This window comes from Delphinapterus leucas, chromosome 5 (genome assembly GCF_059928025.1).
Source record: "Delphinapterus leucas isolate spDelLeu-1000000601 "Yukka" chromosome 5, BTC_Dleu_Yukka2, whole genome shotgun sequence".
In the NCBI taxonomy this organism is placed as follows: domain Eukaryota; kingdom Metazoa; phylum Chordata; class Mammalia; order Artiodactyla; family Monodontidae; genus Delphinapterus; species Delphinapterus leucas.
Window position 1 is genome coordinate 105,765,252 of NC_143133.1, and position 19,681 is coordinate 105,784,932.

At 36.1% G+C, this 19,681-nt stretch overlaps 1 protein-coding gene across 25 annotated transcripts in view; it reads left to right on the forward strand.

Moving 5' to 3' along the window:
* FBXW7 (F-box and WD repeat domain containing 7) overlaps positions 1-19,681 on the forward strand; it is a 204,475-nt gene that overhangs the window by 86,731 nt on the left and 98,063 nt on the right. For 12 of the 25 annotated variants that reach the window (XM_089912343.1, XM_089912346.1, XM_089912351.1 and 9 more), the window contains one exon: positions 1-12,078. This exon is cut by the window's left edge. The exons of 9 other annotated variants lie outside the window; for them this stretch is intronic. The gene's annotated coding sequence lies outside the window, so the exon portion shown is untranslated. The remainder of the gene's footprint in view (positions 12,079-19,681) is intronic. 4 more of the 25 variants (XM_089912360.1, XM_089912350.1, XM_089912359.1 and 1 more) reach the window with 2 other exon arrangements.

A 19,681-nucleotide genomic window follows, 5' to 3' on the forward strand; every position in this document is an offset into this window, starting at 1 on the left:
AGATTTATTTCAAATAAAAATATACAATTAAAATGGATGCATTATAACTAAGACCAAATGATTAAAAATAAAAGATCAATTAAAGATGTTCTGAGCAGTTTTCTTGACCTTGCAGTAGCTATCCAGTATCATTTTGTCATCATCAGATTGTGTAGCAATGGAAATGCACTGCAGTAATTGATTTTGTAATAGGATCAGGTGATTTACTAGCTGCACTGACAACCACTTGCTTGCCTGCTCTGAGCTGTGGAGGACTCTAATGGATGTTGTGATTGCAGCCCCGAGTTGCTGTGAGGCTGCTGGCCACTTAAAGCAGCAGCATGTATTTTTAAAATTAGAATAGTAAGTTTCTCTTTTTTGTTTTCTTTGCTGTAAGTTATGGGTAACCTCAGTAATTTTACAGGTAATTGAATGCCCCCATGAAATTTTAGAGATTATGTGTTATTTCATCCATCAGTTCGTAAAAAGTTCATTGGTACTGGTAGTCTTGAATATAATCTCTGCTCCCTGCTCCTAGTTTAGCATCAACATGTGTATCAACATACTTTGGTATTGATCATGAGAGCACATCTCTAAAATATAACAATTTATGTTAACTATCCTATGTCATCTAAATGAAACAGAATATTTCTCACATTTGTAAATTTCATCAATTTCATCTAGCTATAATTATGATAATGGGATTATGGTAAATTCTTGTACTAGTGAGGAGTTGTATTAAGAGTTGTTTTGTATCCTTTTTTGGTCTTTTGCTTTCTTAGTGGTCTCATAGATATAACAACATTTAGGAACTCTGAGTTGAACCAATTCTAAGGAATGTTGATGAAAACATAGTAGCTATTTTAAAGTAGTGTTTAAGGGTATAGCAATTTAAAAATTTAAAAATTGGATATTAAAAATTTAGTATCCAAGATTATGAATTTTCAGTGATTATATTTTAATAATCTTTGCTTTCATCTTTCCTTTATGCATTTTAAACAAATAATTGATTATAAATATAGAAGTATAAGACCAAAGCTTAAAACAGAATAGAACTAATGTTATGTAAAGGACCATCAGACTCAGGTGCCCAAGAGTTTGCCCACTTTGAAGTTCTGCTAGGAAAGAAAATTATCTCCCCTCTCTACATTCCTCACCAACTCCTTTACCTCTCTAACTATCTAACATGTGAAGTGTTTTGTACACAGCCTGATACATAAAAATATTGAATTCTCTGTCCTTCCCTAATTTACATTCTTAAATCATATTCATTTTCTTGCCACAATAGAGGTGCTATTTCTTTCAACCACATCTAAAACATTTACATTAATTAATGTTAATAATTTGCTATAGAAGCAATTGGGCATAAGATTGCCATTGTATATGATAGTCAAACCTCCAAGTGAAGACAGCTTCTCTTTGTGATATACTTAAATACTTGCCCGTAGTATTTGAGGCCTTTGTGTTTCTTGAAAGATGCAGACATTTCCAATATCATTCTATACTTTATCCTAAATTCAGATACTTAAAACTTTAATTACGGAAGACTAATATAATTTAAACACTAGTATTTGTAATCTTTTATTATTCAATTGGTAACAAGTTTATTAACCCCCCACCCACCCACACCCCCCAAAAAAACCCCTCTATGAACACTGATAACATGAACATAAGGATGTTAATACCATAAGAGATTTGGTCAAGGATGTGTTGAAATTTCATATATATTGAAATGTTAAGTGGTGGATTACCAATAAATTACTAGTAAGTTTCACTGGATTGGTGAAAGCTTTTTTGCAGTGGGGCGGGCAGATAGGAGGAAAGGAAGTGAATATCAGAAGTGTTGACTACTTTTTAAAAAGATTAGTTATAAAAGATAGGAGATACTGTGACCTGTAATTCAACACTGTGAAGTCCTAGCCCTAGTGGAACTGCTTTTTCTTAAGAGCTCTAGATCAAGCATTAAAAGACCTGGATATATTCACACTCTGCCACTAATATGTTGTACTTGATGACCTTGATCAATTTGTATATGAACATTTTCAGGGTTCCTTAAGCATGCTTCTAAAATGTCCATTAAAAAGAAATGAGTTGACTCTTACCACTGTGAGGCATGGTAATACTTGACCTGGAAGCATGTTAAAGTTAGGAGGAAGGATGAAATTTCTTAAAGAACCAGGTTCTAGATGATATTGAAATGTCTCCTTTCATTTTTCATGTTTTGGGGCTGGAGGGTGGAGAGGCACATGTTTTTGCTTAACAACACTTATCTTTTTGATATCCAATATTCTCTAAATAGGATAATTATTCTAGATAATAAATAAAAGAACAAATTTGGGATTAAATTCTGGAGCTGCCATTTTTTCCTATGCTCTCTAACAAAGATAATGTTGTTAAAGAGTTTGTTTCCACACCTGGCATATTTTTTAGTCAGTATTTTTTTTTAAAGGCAGCCTTTATGTTGCTACTGCTTTTTCCATATAGGGCCTATCAGATAAGCTGAACACAGTCCTCTTTTTTGCCTGGGCAAAGTCGTTTGTGGGTTGATTGAATTAGGTGCATTCACCATGATGATCGTGTCATAATAATTATAACAAAGATTTATTGGACCCTTAACTTGGACCAGATGCTATCCTAAGCACTTCTATATTAATTATGCCATTTATGAGATAGGTGTTCTTACTGTCATTTTTAAAAATGAGGAAACTGAGGCTCTGAGAGGTTACATAACTTACCTTAAATCACACAGCTAGGAAATAGCAGAGCCAATATTAAAACTTATACTTAAAAAAATATTTTTTAATTGTGGTAAAATACTGTGCTTTAATATACTTTTAAAGTATTTGCACTTTCAATTAAGCAGTGACTGCAGAGATGAAGCCAAGTTTTTGTCTGAAGACATTATATGATTACTTAATTTTTGTGTCTTGAATGAGAAGAAAGTGATATATTCCCCTCTAACTCAGCTTTTTGGAATATACTTTTCATTGTTGTAATAATTATTCATTTAAAGCATTTGTACTGTGTTTGCAGTAATGTTTCTCAAAGTGTGGTTCAGAGATCACTTATATCTGTATCATTCAGGATGGTAGTTGAATGCACAAATACACATCAGAACCCACTGACAGAATCACTAGAATTGGGTCCAGGGATTTTCATTTTTAAACAGTCCACTCAGGTGATTCATATGCATACCAAATTTTATATGTCCATACACATGTAGTGCATAGGGTATTAGGTTGAACCGTATGAAATTGCCATTTTTGTAGGTCTAGTGGTTTAATATCGACATTTTCATGGAGTTTAACCTACCATGACATCAATTTTGAAAATATGTATTAGTTGCACATTGTAGTGAGGGAGACTGGAAGCAAATACAACAAATTTATAAAGTGATTATCTCTGGATGATGAGATTATAGATAATTTAAAATATTTCTTCTTTACATGCCTAGGTTTTTCATGCCTTCTTTACATACTAGGTCTTAGATTTGACCTTTATAATAAGGCAAAACAAGTTGCCTTACTGATAACAGTTCTAATAAAAATATTAATATAGCTAAACATTTGCACCCAACATCAGTTAGTCTTCTCCTTTGAAATGTAGGTCCATGAGGGCATTCAGTTCTGTTTAAGATAAATTGTCCAAATTAAATATTCTGATCCAGGATGTAGCCTCCTTTAGTAGTCCTCCCTACCCCCAACCCCCTTTTCTTAAGAAAAAGGAAACATGGGAAAGGTATTTTCATGGCTTATTTGTCTGTACTCGCGGCTTGGCCAGATAGTTTAACATTGTGGAAATCCTAGCAGTTCTTGACCATTAACCAGCCTCTGCTTGGCCTCTTCTACAAAATTTTTAGTTTTTTTTTCCTTAAGGTCATCATATATTGCTAAGGCTCTCTCTGTGAGGAAGCTTGTCCCTGATGGCTTTAAAACATTACTATGCTGGAGAATATTTTTTCTGGGCCAATGTGACTTTTACATTATTCTGACCTCATCCCTTAATGATGAATGAATGACCTAATTCTCACTACAGAAACGTGTTTTGTAGAAAAATAGTAGTCTCTAGTTGTCCCATTGCTTCGTCATCATTCATGTATTGAACTATATTTGCGCACATTCATGTTTATATTTATATATTACCATGTAGTAAAGGAGAGGCGCTTTGGAGTTAGGCTGATTTGTCGGAATGAATCAAATTTAGGTGACTGAGTTTTGGTTGGGTGAGGATAATACTAATTATCTGGTAGGATTCTTTTGAAGATTAAGACAGAATGTACATAAAACATCTAGCACAGTGATTGGCATATAGCAGATAACAAATGTTACTTCCTTTTCTAATGCTGAAATTTGAGACTGCAAAGATTAAGTGACTTGCCCAAGGTTACCCCTCGGCAAGCAAAGGGGCATGTAGCAAAAGTCAGATTCACTGACTACTATAATTCCTATCTTAATTTCTATTCTATCCTGATTCCTGTATGTACACATACACATACATTTGGGTGCATACATACATGGAGATTCTCCTACTGATTTAAGGTTTATTCTTCCCTTAGTTGATTAACGTCTCACTAATTCGTATTCTTTTCTATTCAGATATTGATGCTGATAATGGTAAAAGATTGGTAGGGAAGCTCTTTACTTTATGTAAGTTCCTATTCTAATTAGACTAGTGCTGCTTTGAAGTGAAGGATGCTGTACTTAAGGTTGTGTCAGCAGTTTTATTCATGCCTGTTTGCACTTTTCCAGTAGACTGTAAACTGTTTCCCTAGTTACACGATAATAGACAGGCATTGGCAAATTCATTGTTTACTTTTTTAAAAAACATGGCATCTTCCCCCAGTCAAAATAAAATATACCAGTTTACTTATTTTATACTAATGCATTATGTTGATCATACAAGTTTTCCTTTGGAGTAATTTATAAATAAATATGAAATTAATTTGGTTAATATGAAATTAACCCCTTTCTATTTGTTTTTCAGTAAAATTTCTATTCTTTAATATGGTCATTATTTTATTCTTCTATTTATAGATAAAAATACAGCAACAAAGATTATTTTCTTTTCCCAAGCTTGCTACCTTTTAGTATAAAAAAGAAGGAATATCTCCCTATATTTCTGTAACTGAGATTTGTTTACATTACCTGCAGTTATTTACCTCACAATACCATTTGCAGTAATGTTAGAGAATACGCATGCTGTAGATTTTATGGAGGATGTGTTATATGAGTTTGTAGTGGTTGTTATTATGTTCTTTTATGTTTTGAAATTTTAAGAATCAGAACTCATAGGATTTGACATTGCACCATGTCTGGCTTTCATTAAATTTTTGAACTGTTACTCATAATAAAAATTATAATTACATATCCAAATTTGCATGTAGTAAGTGATTAATTTTGAAATCATGTTAACATACAATATTAGAATCAATTGATATATTTGATCAAATCTACGAAGCTTGAGGTACACAATTATTTTAACTATTAGAAAAGGAAAAATGCTGCGTATTTAAACTATGGCATGCCATCAATTTCAGAGAAGCTGAGATATGAAAAAATGTGCCTTTTAGAATCTATGAAATATTTCAGGTGTGTATTCAGATTTTAGGGCTCTTTTTCGGTGAGGAGCAAATTTTGTGTTGCTAGTTGTTGAGGACCCTACTTAATTCTCTGTATATGTACAACTTCACCAATTCTTTTTGTTCATTTGTTCTTCCTTTAGTATTTATCGAGTGTCTTTCATGTGCAGAGCTGTGTCATGTTTCTGGCCACATAAGATTTCTTCCTCCTTGGAACTTCTATTACATATCCAGAACATAACAGAAAACCAAGTTATTGATAATACAAAGTAGTACTTACTTGTATCTCCAGCTAGGTTTCAGGCTATCTTAGGGCAAGATTGTTGGTTTTTATGTGTCATGTATCTGCTTCATTTCCTATCACATACTTGGTAATTCATTGTAATTTCTTGATTAAACTTTGTTTAAAATGGTAGGAAAGAGAGGTAGCACATACACCTCAAAAGAGTGTCTGTATGATTATGTTTTAATAGTAGTTTGTATCTCTTAATCTCCTATCCCTACTACTATGTATAAAATAAATAACAATGATACATTGTATAGCATAGAGAAATGTAACCATTATTTTATAACAACTTTAAATGGAGTATAATGTATAAAAATATTGAATCACTATGTGATTCAATTATTATAACTATGTTAGTTATAATACTAACATTTTGCAGCCTCCAATAAATTAATGGATGGAGACACCGAATATCAACAGCTGCTAACATCATGAAAGGAAGGACACCAGACGCTAGGTGACTCCTAATGAAATAACTCACCACGCTGTGACAGAGGGACCAAACCAAGCCTAATAAAGCCTCTGGATCCAGCTGCCAGTTTGAATGAGGAAATACAAAGGACGGATAAATGTGTTGAACTGTATCACGTGTATGCAATTAGTCAAATCCAGACTATGAAAAACAGATCAAACAGATAAATTTTAAGAAAGGTATAGAAAATAAATCTGTAGATTGAAATAGACTTAAAAGAAACATCAACTGTTTTTTTTTAAATGGTCAAGATTGAAAAACAGTATCTAGGGACACATACTTCAGTGAGAGAATCATAAACAAAAGGAAGTGATTTCTGCAAGAGCAACTTAGAGGAAAGGAGTTACTTAAAGGAAGGGAAGGGGCTATGATTGAGTCAGGGCACATGGAGGCACTTCTGGGATAGTTGGCAGACTTCTAAGTATTGAGCTGTGTGGTAGTTATAAGAATGTATATCCATCAATATAAAAAAAATCTGATTAGAAAATGGGCAGAAGATCTGAATAGACATTTTTCCAAAGAAGACATACAGATGGCCAACAGACATAAAAAATGCTCAACATCGTTAATCATCAGAAATGCAAATCAAAACCACAGTGAAATATCAGCTCACATATGTCAGAATGGCCATCATCAAAAGTCTGTGAATAATGAAACGTTGGCAAGGACGTGTAGAAAAGGGAACCCTAGTACACTGTTGGTGGGAATGTAAACTGGTGCAGCCACTATGGAAATAGTATGGAGGTTCCTCAAAAAACTAAAGGTGGAACTACCATATGACCCAGCAGTTCCACTCCTGGGTATATATCCGAAAAAAACAAAAACACTAATTCGAACAGATACATGCACCCCAATATTCATAGCAGCATTATTTACAACTGCCAAGATATGGAAGCAACCTAAGTGTCTATAAACAGATGAGTGGATAAAGAAGGTGTATATACATACACATATATACAATGGAATATTACTCAGCCATAAAAAGGAATGAAATTCTGCCATTTGCAACATCACAGATGGGCCTAGAGGGTATTATGCTTAGTGAAATAAGACAGAGAAAGACAAATACTGTATGTTATCAATTATATGTGGAATCTAAAAAAATGAATGAATATAACAAAGCAGAAACAGACTCACAGATGTAGAGAACACACTAGTGGTTACCAGGGGGAAAGAAAAGGGGAAAGATAGGTTGATTCCATATCTTAGCTATGGTGAATAATGCTGCAGTGATCATGGGAATGCAGATATCTCTTCAATATCCTGTTTCCATTTCCTTTGGATATATACCCAGAAGCGGGGTTGCTGGATCATATGGTACTTCTATTTCTAACCTTTTGAGGAACATCTATACTGTTTTCCATAGTGGCTATACAAGTTTGCATTCCCACCCGTAGTGTACAGTAGTTCTCTTTTCTCCACACACTCCCAATGAATATTTGGTATATTTGGGTTTGGAAGGTAGTTACTCTGACCTTGTAAGTAGTACCCAAATTGAGTTAAGGTTTGAATTAGATGTCTTTAATGACTGCTAATCTCCTTTCTTCTGTGTCATATTTAACTCATGATGAGGTAACCTATTTTAAATATATATTTTAAAATATTTATTTATTTATTTGGTTGTGCTGGGTCTTAGTTGCAGCACGTGGGCTCCTTAGTTGTGGCCTGTGAGATCTTAGTTGTGGCATGCATGTGGGATCTAGTTCCCTGACCAGGGATTGAAACTGGGCCCCCTGCATTGGGAGCGCGGAGTCTTAACCACTGCGCCCACCAGGAAAGTCCCTGAGTAACCTATTTTAAAGTGTTTTTAAAATTGGTAACAGAAGGTTGTTTAATAGCTAATAACATATTAAGTACTATGTGTCAGACACATGTTTAAACATTTTACATGTATTATCTCTCTAATCCTCACAATAATCCTGTGATATAGAGGTGCCATTTTAAATCTCCTTTTGCAGATGAGGTAACTGAGATTTAAAGGTGTTGAGTGATATATCCAAGTTTACATAGCTAGGTAGTGGTAGAACTAGAATCTGTATTGTCGTCTACTACTGAACATGGGCTCTTAACCACTGGGATTTATAACCTCAATTTTATGCAGCTGTTTCCCTATCAATTTGGCTTTGACCAAATGGATCCCCAACCCACTGTCCCTGACTCTGATTGGGAGAAAGGTGATGTTTAGGGGTCTGAGAAAGCAGAGTGGGCCCTATCTTAAGGGGCTTTTATATGAAAGAGATAGTTGTAGTGGTGTCATGTTACTGTCACCTGTGCCCATTGTTTTTCTTGGTGCTTCAAGATTTTTATTATGCCATGTTGGAAGACAGGTTGGTCTAATGGCATGAACATAAACCATGGCTCAGACATATCTGAGTTTCAAACATGTTACTAAATCTTACTAACTGTAAATCTTTGGGCAAGTGACCTTAATCCGAGGCTGTTTCCTGTTTTGTAAAATGGAAGTAATGATCTCAGGGTTGTAGATTAAATGAATGTGCTGTACCTAGCATCGTGTTGGTCCCTAGTGGACACTCTGTAAATGTTTGTTGATTACATTAATGCATTGGAAGTATCTTTACTAATTTGAATATAAAAACAGGCTTCTTAACCTATAAGATTCCCTACTAATATTTTGGTCTCTATATCCGGAGGAATCGAATTGCTGCAGTAGAAAAACAAAGGCCTATTTTATGGCTTTCAATTAATTATTATTATTATTATTCTTTTGACTTAACCTTCTACTTTTGTCTAGGGGAGAGGAGTAACTTCAGAATGAAGGAATCCTATCCAGAAACTTGGAAGTTCTCAGAAATATTCCTTCAAACAAATCTGAAAATCAGTAGTTTTGGAGAGCAGCGACCACCGTTATTGTCTTTCCAGTTATTTGAATGGCTGAGTTTAGTGGTAAAATCCTTAGGCCGTCCTCATTGTGATAAGGAATTCAAGTTGTGACCAACCCACAATGCTTCCTCTTAGTTTTAGATTGAGTGTACAACACAGCATTGTTTGTACTGAAATTGAGGGTGTTTGGAAGTTTGAGAGTGTTGTACAACTACTGCCTTGTTAGGTTTGTCCAGAAATACTGTTCTATAACCTGAAAAATTTTAAAAATTTCTTGTCTGAAAAATAACAGATCATTACATAAGGGATCTAGTTTACTGATTTAATCATTATGACAGTGTTGCTTTATTTCTACATAAATAGAAAACGTCTTTGTAAGAAGATCATATTTCTTACTATTTAAAAAATAATAGCTCGTAGTCTTTACTAAAAAGAAAGAATAGTTTTGAGTGGATTATAATTGTTTCTTGGTATTAGAATTAGTATTTTACATGTTTTGTTATTTTCTTAGTGGTGGTGATGGTTTTTACCTTTTTTTTTTTTCTTTTTCAGTTACTGTAGACATTGGTGGGCACTGATGAAACTGGGCTAGAATGAAGCTTATTTTACCTGGTTTCTACTATAATTATGTAACTTTTAGAAGTTTTTTTTGTCCATATATCTTACAAAGGTCTAACTAGGGTAGATGTTTGTCTCATAATTTTTTAAAAATAATATCTTTATAGTGATTGCACTCTATTTTTTGGATGCAGCGTTTATGTCTTTGGTCAGCATTGTATCCCCAGTGCCTGGCGCATGTTAGAGTTTAAGTCTTTTCTCTTTTTCAGTTCAAATACACATTTTCTGAAGGCACATTGTGTGCAGTGCAGGCAGTCACGCACTATCTTCCCCCAATAAGTCCACTCAACCTTCCTGCCAAGAATTTGAAGAGGAAGATGGAGTGATTGTTTCTGAGAGTCTACATGTGAACAGTGATTTTCTGGCATATTCATCTAAATGAGGTCATTGTTTTGCCTCAGAGAGCAAGAAAAGAAATCTAGGCAGGAGTTACCTGAGTTCTAATTGCACACATACTGACTGACACTTCCTAGCGATCCAGGCATGGGGGGGATCAAGCAATGGCAAATGAGAATAGGATTCCTAAATTTAAAAAGCAAATAATAAGACGACATTTTTTTCCGCTTGTGGTTTACTATAGTTGCCAAGCTAAAATTATGCTCACCAAGATAGGAACCCTATTTAAAAAACAGACTCACTGGTTTTCTATAGACAATACATTTTCTATATTACAGTGGTGTGCTTTTTCTGAAGTGCAAAACCTTGTAAAATGATAGTGAGGCAGAGTAGAGGCCAGAGTTCCAGGATTTGTTCAAGTCAGTAGTTGCTCATTGTGATGGTATTGAGACTTTCCTTAAAGACGCTGAGTTATTTCTGAAATTAAGCAGATTCTGGCTTTCTTTGGTCCTGTGATCACTGGCTCTTTAGGTAGTGGCTTCAGATGTTGCTTCTTCTAAGTACGGTTGCTTATGTGTCCCTATTGTATTCTTCATTCCAAATTCTGTCTGCTTGCTACAGAATGTTTCACAGTGAACCATGTGTTGCTGACTCTTCATCTATGGGCCCAGAGCAAAGAAGACCTAAGCCTTCTTCAGCATGTAACAGTCTTCAGCACGATGGGAGAGTCAAGGAAGGCAGAGAAGTTTTTGCATTGTCTTCAGTTAATTACATGTTTTTAATTGAGGTGCTTTTATGTAAAGTGAAAGGTACAGATGAGTTTTGACCAATGTATGCACTTATGTAACCATAACCAACACCTCAGTCAATATACAGAATATTTCTGTCACCACCCCCCCCCAAATTTCTCTCATGCTCCATTCCATTCAGTCCACACTTAGGCAACTACTGTTCTGATTACTCTCACTGTAGATTAGTTCTGTGTATTTGCAAACATCATATAAACAGAATCACATAATGTTGCTTTTTTGTGTCTGACTTCTTTCATTCAGTGTACTGTTTTTGCCATCCATGTTGTTGCATGTATCAGAAGTGCATTCTTTTTTATTTCTGTGTACTATTCCATCACATGAATACAATTCAATTTATCCATTCTTCTGTTGATGAATATTTGAGTTGTTTCCAGTTTTGGCTCTTCTGAATAAAGCTGCTCTAAACCTTCTTGTACCAGCCTTTTTTATGGACATTTCTCTTGGGTAGGTACCTAGGAGTGTATATGCTAGCTCACAGCATAAGTGTGTGTTTGTAAGAAACTGCCAAGTGGTTTTCTACAGTGGTGGTACCATTTTATAGTCCAGTAGCCAAATATGAGAGTTTCAGTTGTTTCCTGTTTTCAGCAACATATGGTGGTGTTTGGTCTCTTTTAATTTTAGTAATTCTTGTGGATGAGAAGTTCTTCTGCACTGTGGTTTTAATTTGCATTTCCTTGATGGCTGATGTTATTGAGCACCTTTTCATGTGTTTATCAACCCTTTATATCTTCTTTTAGTCAACTGTTTGTCTTTCACCCATTTTTTGACCTATTTAATGTTTGAATGGTGAACGACTGAATTACTACATGACTGAATTCTGTGATTATTTACCTTACTTACCCAGATTTCAGCTTTCATATCCAAACCTGACACCCCTCTTGCTCCAAGCCATGATGACAGCACCACTCTACCTAAAAGACTTCTAGGAAGGTTCTGTTTGCTCAGTCATAAGGTTTTTTTCAGTAGACTTCAGTTCAGTAGACTTCTTGAACTACCACAAAGAAATAGAAATATCTGGTAACAACTTAAGATGGACACTTACATTTTTGTTTTAAAAATCTATAATCACTAAGCTTTTTTGTTTACAGTCTATGAGAAAAGTGATTGAATATAAAGACAAAGCAGTGTGTACTGAAGATGGATAGAGGTGAGACAGGTGAGACCAGATTGGGTATGTCTTAAGTACTGTGCTTAGGATTTTAGATTTATCCTACAGAATGGTAGTTTTCAGAAGTTTTGCAGAGTCACTGGAGGGTTGCTAATTCTCTCTTCTCCCCTGCTCTCACAAGCTCTCTCTTCACCTTTTTAATATTTTGCTCTCATTTGAGCAAAGGGTTCAGCATGTAAAAAGTTTAAAAGCTCCCACTGAGTTGTTGACATTTCCTGTTCTGGCAGCAGTATAGAGGGTAGATGAGAGGGGCAGGAGACAAAAGATAGGGAGATTACTAGGGATGTTATTCAAGTAGTTTGGGCAAGAGGCAGATGGCATGCGCTTATTAAACAGTACTAGAAAAGTGGGACTGGTTGTAGTGGACTTAGGAGAACTTAGTGATGATGTGAGTGGGTGACAGAAGTGTGGGGACAGGCAAGGGTAGTTTGTAACAAATGATAGGAACCAGAATGACATCCAGATTTCTCCTTTTACCCCCTTATTTCAGAAAAGTTCCAAGTACAGTGCTAAGAACTTATTTTGCCCCAGAACCATTTGATAAGTTGCCAAAATGATGCACCATCACTCCCAAACACTTGAGTATGCATTTCTTATAAACAAGGACATTCTTCTGCATAATCACAATATAACCATTAAAATCAGGACATTGGCACTGGTATATTAGATTGTCTATTCCTCAGACCCCATTGTTGTTCAGATAATATCTCGTATAAGGACAAGATTCCATTCGAAATCATGGGTTGCATTTATTATCATGTATCCAGAACAGTCCCTTGATCTTTTATTTTCATTCCTTTAACACTTTTGAAGATTACAGGCCAGTCATTTTGAACTGGGACCCTTAATTTGGGTTTGTCTTGTGTTTCCTCGTTAGGTTAGGCATTGTTGACAGGAATATCACAGAAGGGATGCTATGTTACTCCCACTGCTTCCTATTAAGTAAACATAATTTCAGTTTGTCCCATTACTGATTTTCACTTTCAACCTTTCTCACTCTTACACTGGGAAAACACTTAAAATAATTTTCTGATCTTGAGAAACCTACATAAAAATTATTATATCTACAGCTCATGGTATATTCGCTTGATCAGAAGTTGTAGGTATAATGATTCATTGATAATTGTCAGTGCTCTTTTGAGTACAGAATGCTTTTTTTTCTCTGTGGACATGTTTATACTGGCAAATTTATTAGCCTCTTCTTTTTGTGTGGTTCTGCCTTCCCACAAAGGATGTCAGCTCCAATACAAGTTAATGGAGCAGATAGAGGAAACTCCAGTTTTTTCTTTTTTTAACTTTACCTTCTTAACCTTGACCACATAGGCCTTACCACAAATTCTTACTATTTGAGATCCAAATGAGATATGGTACGTGCAAGAGCAGTCCCCCTTCCTGCCCCAATATTTAAGACTAAACATTTTAGCCACCTTTTCTTGGGGGAAAATACAACCCCCTGGTAATTAAGCTTAACTTACTTTCCTTGAAATAAATCTCTTTTAGGGAATTCCCTGGTGGTCCAGTGGTTAGGACTGTGTGCTTTCACTGCCAAGAGCCCAGGTTCAGTCCCTGGTCGGGGAACTAAGATCCCACAAGCCACGTGGCTCGGCCAAAAAAAAAAAGAAAGAAAATCTCTTTTTATCATTTCATAAATTTTGCAAACTCATAAGAAACATAATAAATTTCATGTAACTAACTTAAACCAAAATGGGACTCAATTTTTCTTAATGTAGGCTTAGCAGATTTAATTTAAATAAAGGTTATAAATTAATTTTAATTAATGTTATTTACAGCATGAAAATTTATTGACAGTGTCGAATAGTAGAGCAACTGAAATCATAAGCCAAAGCAATATGAATAAAAATATTGCCTAGACACAATTTTATACAAGACTGAAAAAACATTTCCTTATTCAGTGACATGATCAGGCTCAAATATAGACCAAGCAGTTAGAAAATCACTTCTTTTATAGGCTCACATACACATAAAAGTGTTGTTTTTGAATCTTAAAAGTTATATTTACCTCCTTACAGTGAATTTACCTTTTTAATGTAAAAATTGTATTTATCTTGTGTGCTTGTTCTTTGCTTTAGAAATACCATTCAGGGTCAAACATGGGATGAGCAAGCACATACAAATTTTTCTTTCAGCTGAAATGAGACCATTTTTTAGCTTACTCTTGATGTTCATTGAATAAGTAAAAGATTGTTCAAATGTGTGAAAAGTTGGAAACTGTAGCATAATGTTCATTGTTTCCTATGATAGCAGGATATTCTTTTCTTTGCAGAAATCCAAAACTTGTCTGGGCAGATCAATAAAACTCATCTTGAATGTATTAGACTGCAGCTTCTTCCTTTTTTCTCAAGTCAAATTCTCACAATCAGAAGATTCAGAAAAGTAGTACCTGCTCATTGATAACACTTCTTTTTGAAAGGGAAGGAAAATCATTTCAGTTTGTTCTTCAGCTTCACTAGGTGGTTTGCAGCAAGACTTGAGACTTGCTGATGACTTCTTCACTTGGGCCCGAGCAGCAGTGGAAACATCTTAGGATTTCTTTTTTGTAACACGATGTTTTCCAAAAGCGTATTTTCCTTTTAAATCCAAGAATTTTGTCCCTTGAAGTCAAAAACATTAGAGACTGAAGAGCAAGTGTGAGATCTGCAGCCGTTCTTCATCTTCAAAGTATTCAACAAAATCTCTTCCTCTGTTGTCTTAAAAGGACCCCTTTCAGCTCAAATACCCTGTTGAGAATTTTTCCTCTGCTAAGCCACTGGATTTCTTTATGTAGTAGGAGATGTTCTTTAAATACTCTGGAGTGAAATGACCTTTGTTTAATGAAGTTAACCATTTTGTAGTGTCTTCCAGAACAGTTTTATTTCATCCCAAGTGTTTTTGACACCAGTACGTGAATACCTTCTGTGTCAGTTCAGGTCCCCAGAGAAACAGAGGTCAAGACAAGATTTGATGTGCAGGGAGCCCCATCCAGAGTTGGCTATTGGAGCGTTCCCACCACGCTCAGGCTTCTGCTGGGAGAAGTCTAGAGGAAGCATGGCCAGGTGTGAATGTTACTGTGGATTCCAAGGTGAGGTAGCTGGGGGCTGTCAGGCAGCTCTGCTCCTCATAGCAGGTTCTGTTGAAGGGATATCTGAGCAGGGCACCGCTGTGGCCACCACACCCGCCATATCCCATTTGGGCTCTGACGCCATCCTGTCATGTGGATGCCTTTCTTACCCTGCTGACGTTGGACACCCCCACCCAAGTAGAACTTCTCATTCTGCTCTGCCTTTGCCCTGCTGGGCCTCTCTGCTGTATGGATCACTCCTCACCTTGCTCATAGTCAGGCTGTTTCCTCCCACCTTCCCCCACATACTGGGAAGCCCTCCTCCCTCTGCTTGGACTGACCCCTCTGCTGGACTGCCACCACCTCCCACACATATACCTAACTTGCCTGGCTCTACTTAATGGCTTTAGGACTGAATTGTTGAGGGAGAGGATAGTAGAAGGAAGTAGAAGAGGAAGAACCATTTGGGTTTCTTAAATCTGCAACTGACTAGAATATGTTTCCATTCACCGAGGCAGAGAAAATAGGAGGAGGACCTAAGAAGAAACTTAGGTGGGTGTGTGTGTACAGGAATTTGCGTCTTAAAATAATGAATTTGGGGCAACTGTGGGATATCTTGATAAAACTAATAGGCTCAGTGGAGGAGTTTGGCTAGAGAGAATAGAATTGGTTGTCATTAGCTTCTATGTGGTAGTTAAAATCCCAGGTTGCAAAGAAACTGCAGAGAAGGAAGGAGCTGTCAGTGGAGAACAATAGTGCTGCCTGGTGGACAATACTAAGAAAAGGATTATATCAAGGGAAACTAAGGGATGTGAGAATTGTAAAGAGGGGAGTGCTTGTTTAGTAATGTCAAAAGCTACAAAAATGGTAAAAGATCCAGTGGGATTTAGCAACCAGTTTAAAATTTAGTTATAATGGAGTAAACCCAGATTGCAGAGGGAGTGGAGGTGAGCAGGAGTGAGGAATTAAATTTGGCCAGAAATAGGTATGTTATTTAACTTACATATACATATGTATATGTAAGTTAAATAACATAAAAAGTAGGTATTGACATATGGACTGAAAAATAGTGTTTTTCATCCTTTCTAGTAAAGATATACATGATTGATGAGGCATGTGGATTTAAAATATTCAGTTCAGAACCATAAAACTTCAAATGAATAATTGCTGGTTGTATGAATACTTGTATGATGTGCCCCATATTGTTCATTTTGTGTTGATTTTTATTAATCTACAGTACTAAAGATCTGTTCAGCTAATTTTGCAGCCTCTGGAAGATTTTCACCTTAAGCTGCATAAATGATTTCCCAGTTAGCTGCAGTATGGGAGATGTGAAACTAGAATTACTCCACAAATTATGTGCTTTTGAAGTATTCATCTTTTTAGTCACACATTTTTTATAGCATGTGCTGAAAATAACAAGGAATTTGATAAAGGGAAAATATCTTTATGACTTAGAGGAAGATAATTTATAAATAAATGTTAACATATTAGATTTATACCCTCTGAGTTTCAAGAGTACTACAAGTGACTTGTTCAGTACAGACTACAACTTAAAAAAATGTGTTCAAAATATCTGGTACTTTTTTGTGACCTGGCTTGTAGCTCTTCTTTGATGAGGAAAGAATTCTCAGCACACGACTGGCTTTAAAAAGATGTAATAATTATTTACTCACTAAATGTTTTGAGGACCGACTGAGCCAAGCATTTTTGTAGGTGCTGAAGATAGTGGTGAAAAAGGTAAGTCTCTTTCCTTATGGAGCTTAAGTTCTAGTGGGAAGAGGCGGATAATACATGAAGAAATGGATGGATGGATGGATGGATGGATGGATGGATGGATGGATGGATGGATAGATAGATAGGTAGGTAGGCACTCTATAGAAACAGACCCTATTCCAGTGCTTTTATACAGTGCTTGGAGCAGAATAAAGCAGGGCAAAGGGGAATAATGTGATGCAAGGGAGTGATTATTTTAAATAAGATTATTAGGGAAAGTGCATTTCTTAAGAGGATGTTTGAAAAGAGTCCTGAAGGAAATAATGGGAAGAACCATGCAGATATATGAGGGAGAGCATTCAGATAGAAGGTGTATCCAGTGCAAAGGCTCTGAGGTAGCAGCGTATTTTCCTCTTCCAGAAAGAACAAGGACAGAAAGAGTGGAGCAAAGTGAAAAAGAGAGAAGAGTGGAATATGAGCTCAGAGTGGTGGGATGTGTGTCGATTATACAGGGCCTAAAATACAACCATTTAAAAAAAAAATGACCTTTATTGTGAGTGAGATGGGAGGCTCTTGGTGGATTTTGAGTAGCAGATACTAAGTATCTAAGTAAGTGATACTAAGTAAGTGATACTTAGTATGTGTTCCAGATACTTACCTTTAATCAGTTTGAACATAGGGATTAATACTAAATTATTAATTTGCCATATAGAGAGTTCATAATATGCAGCTGGAGTATTATTAAGTGGTGTGTCCAGAAGAGGAATCCTGGTGATTAGTGAGGTTCTTTTAGGATTCATTGAAAATCCTAACCTGCTTATAGAAGGTGATTCCAAGCTTTGAGTTATCCTTCTCGATGATCAGTACAATTTGGTTGATTTTCCTGCTATCTATATCTTAAAGCTTCTTAACTGACTTTGTAGATCAAGCCTAGTGGCTTCTGAAAATGTTAGTATTGCACAGTCTTTGAAGGCTTTGACAATTTGCTTGTCACCCCGTGTACATTAGTGTAACCAATATTCCTCAGTGTCTACTATGATTTCAAGGTTAATCTTTGCCTAGTAATCTTCTTTGGAGGCTCACAGTTCTGGTTCACTCTGAGATAGGCTTTCAGAGCTCACTTTAACATGTATACTATGCCCTCTTTAACTCCTTTAGGCAACCTAAAATAAGCTGTTCACATGGTTTTGGATAATCAAAGGTCTTTTGAGAAGCGACATTCATAAGAAACTATTTAAAAAGTTTGTGAGAAACTTAAAAAAAAAGGCACTGAAATTAGGTCTGAAGTGCTGCTAATTTAACCAGGTATAATGACTAAAAGTTACCCTGTGTTTTCTAGAACTTGGGGAAAGTCACATAGTAGTTCTCTTTTATCTCAATAACCTTATTATTGAATTGTTTTGAAGAGCAATTTATTATAATACTTATAATACTTCTCCTTCATCCTGGAATGGAGATGCCTGTAGGTGTCTCTTCCTTTAGGTACCCTTAGTTTTGGGCCTCTCTGGACTTTCACACTGCCAGGAGAAGGCTGTTCTCCCCACTTACCTAAGGAAAAGTGGTGCCCCTTCTCCCTTTTATTTCTCCAGCTGTTACTTTATACAAAGTCCAGCTTTATTTAATATGGGATTTGCCTACTCACTGAAATTCGTTTGTAACACTAAAAATCAGTACTTGTGGGACTTTCACAGTCATTTGTGGATGTTCGCATGCACAGGGTGGCAAAAAATTTGAGTCACCTGACATGGACTTTCCCGTCTGAACCAGGTGACACTCTGCTTTCTTGTTTCAGCTCTCATATTCTACACAAGTGTCCTTTTCATCGTCTGTTTACTGAAACATTTTTCACTAAAAGCTTTTTGTGTTTATTGTTTGTGGTTTTGCTGTTCAAAATGCTTCCCAAGCAGTTTTGAGGTACTGCCTAGTGTTGTGATGGAAAATATACACGTTAGATAAGCTTCTTTCGGGCATGAATTTATAGTGCTGTTGACCATGAGTTCAGTGTTAATCAACTATATATTAAATAACATGTCTTTAAAAAGAAATACACATATAAAAAGATTATGTATTGATCAGTTGGCAAAAATGTGACTAGAGGCTTGCAGGAACTCAACCGTGTATTTCCCTTAGGAACACTCGTTTGGTATTTGTGGCAACTTTATAGAACACAATTACTGTGAATAATGAGAATGGACTGGGACTTCCCTGGTGGCGCAGTGGTTAAGAATCTGCTTGCCAATGCGGGGGACACGGGTTCGAGCCCTGGTCTGGGAAGATCCCACGTGCCGCGGAGCAACTAAGCCTGTGCACTACAACTACTGAGCCTGCACTCTAGAGCCCGTGAGCCACAACTACTGAGCCTGCATGCCGCAACTATTGAAGTCTGTGCGCCTAGAGCGCGTGCTCTGCAACAAGAGAAGCCACTGCGATGAGAAGCCTGTGCACCGCAAGGAAGAGTAACCCCTACTCGCTGCAACTAGAGAAAGCCCGCACACAGCAACGAAGACCCAATGCAGCCAAAAATAAATACGTAAATTAAAAAAAATAATAATGAAAACGGACTATGTTTAATTAAGGGTAGTGATTTATAGAGACTTTAGGTATAAATATTTCATCATTCCCTCTCACTGAAACCATCGTTTTAGATTTGTTTAAATACATGCATAAAGAGTTGTAATGTAAAATTTAATTTTGCTATGGGTTCAGGTTAAAAGTCACTGATTAACTTGTAAAGAAACATTTCTAAACATTATCTTCTACAAAATTAATATGTGCCTGAGGCATATTGAGTGCTCAGTGAGTATTTATTTTAGAGTA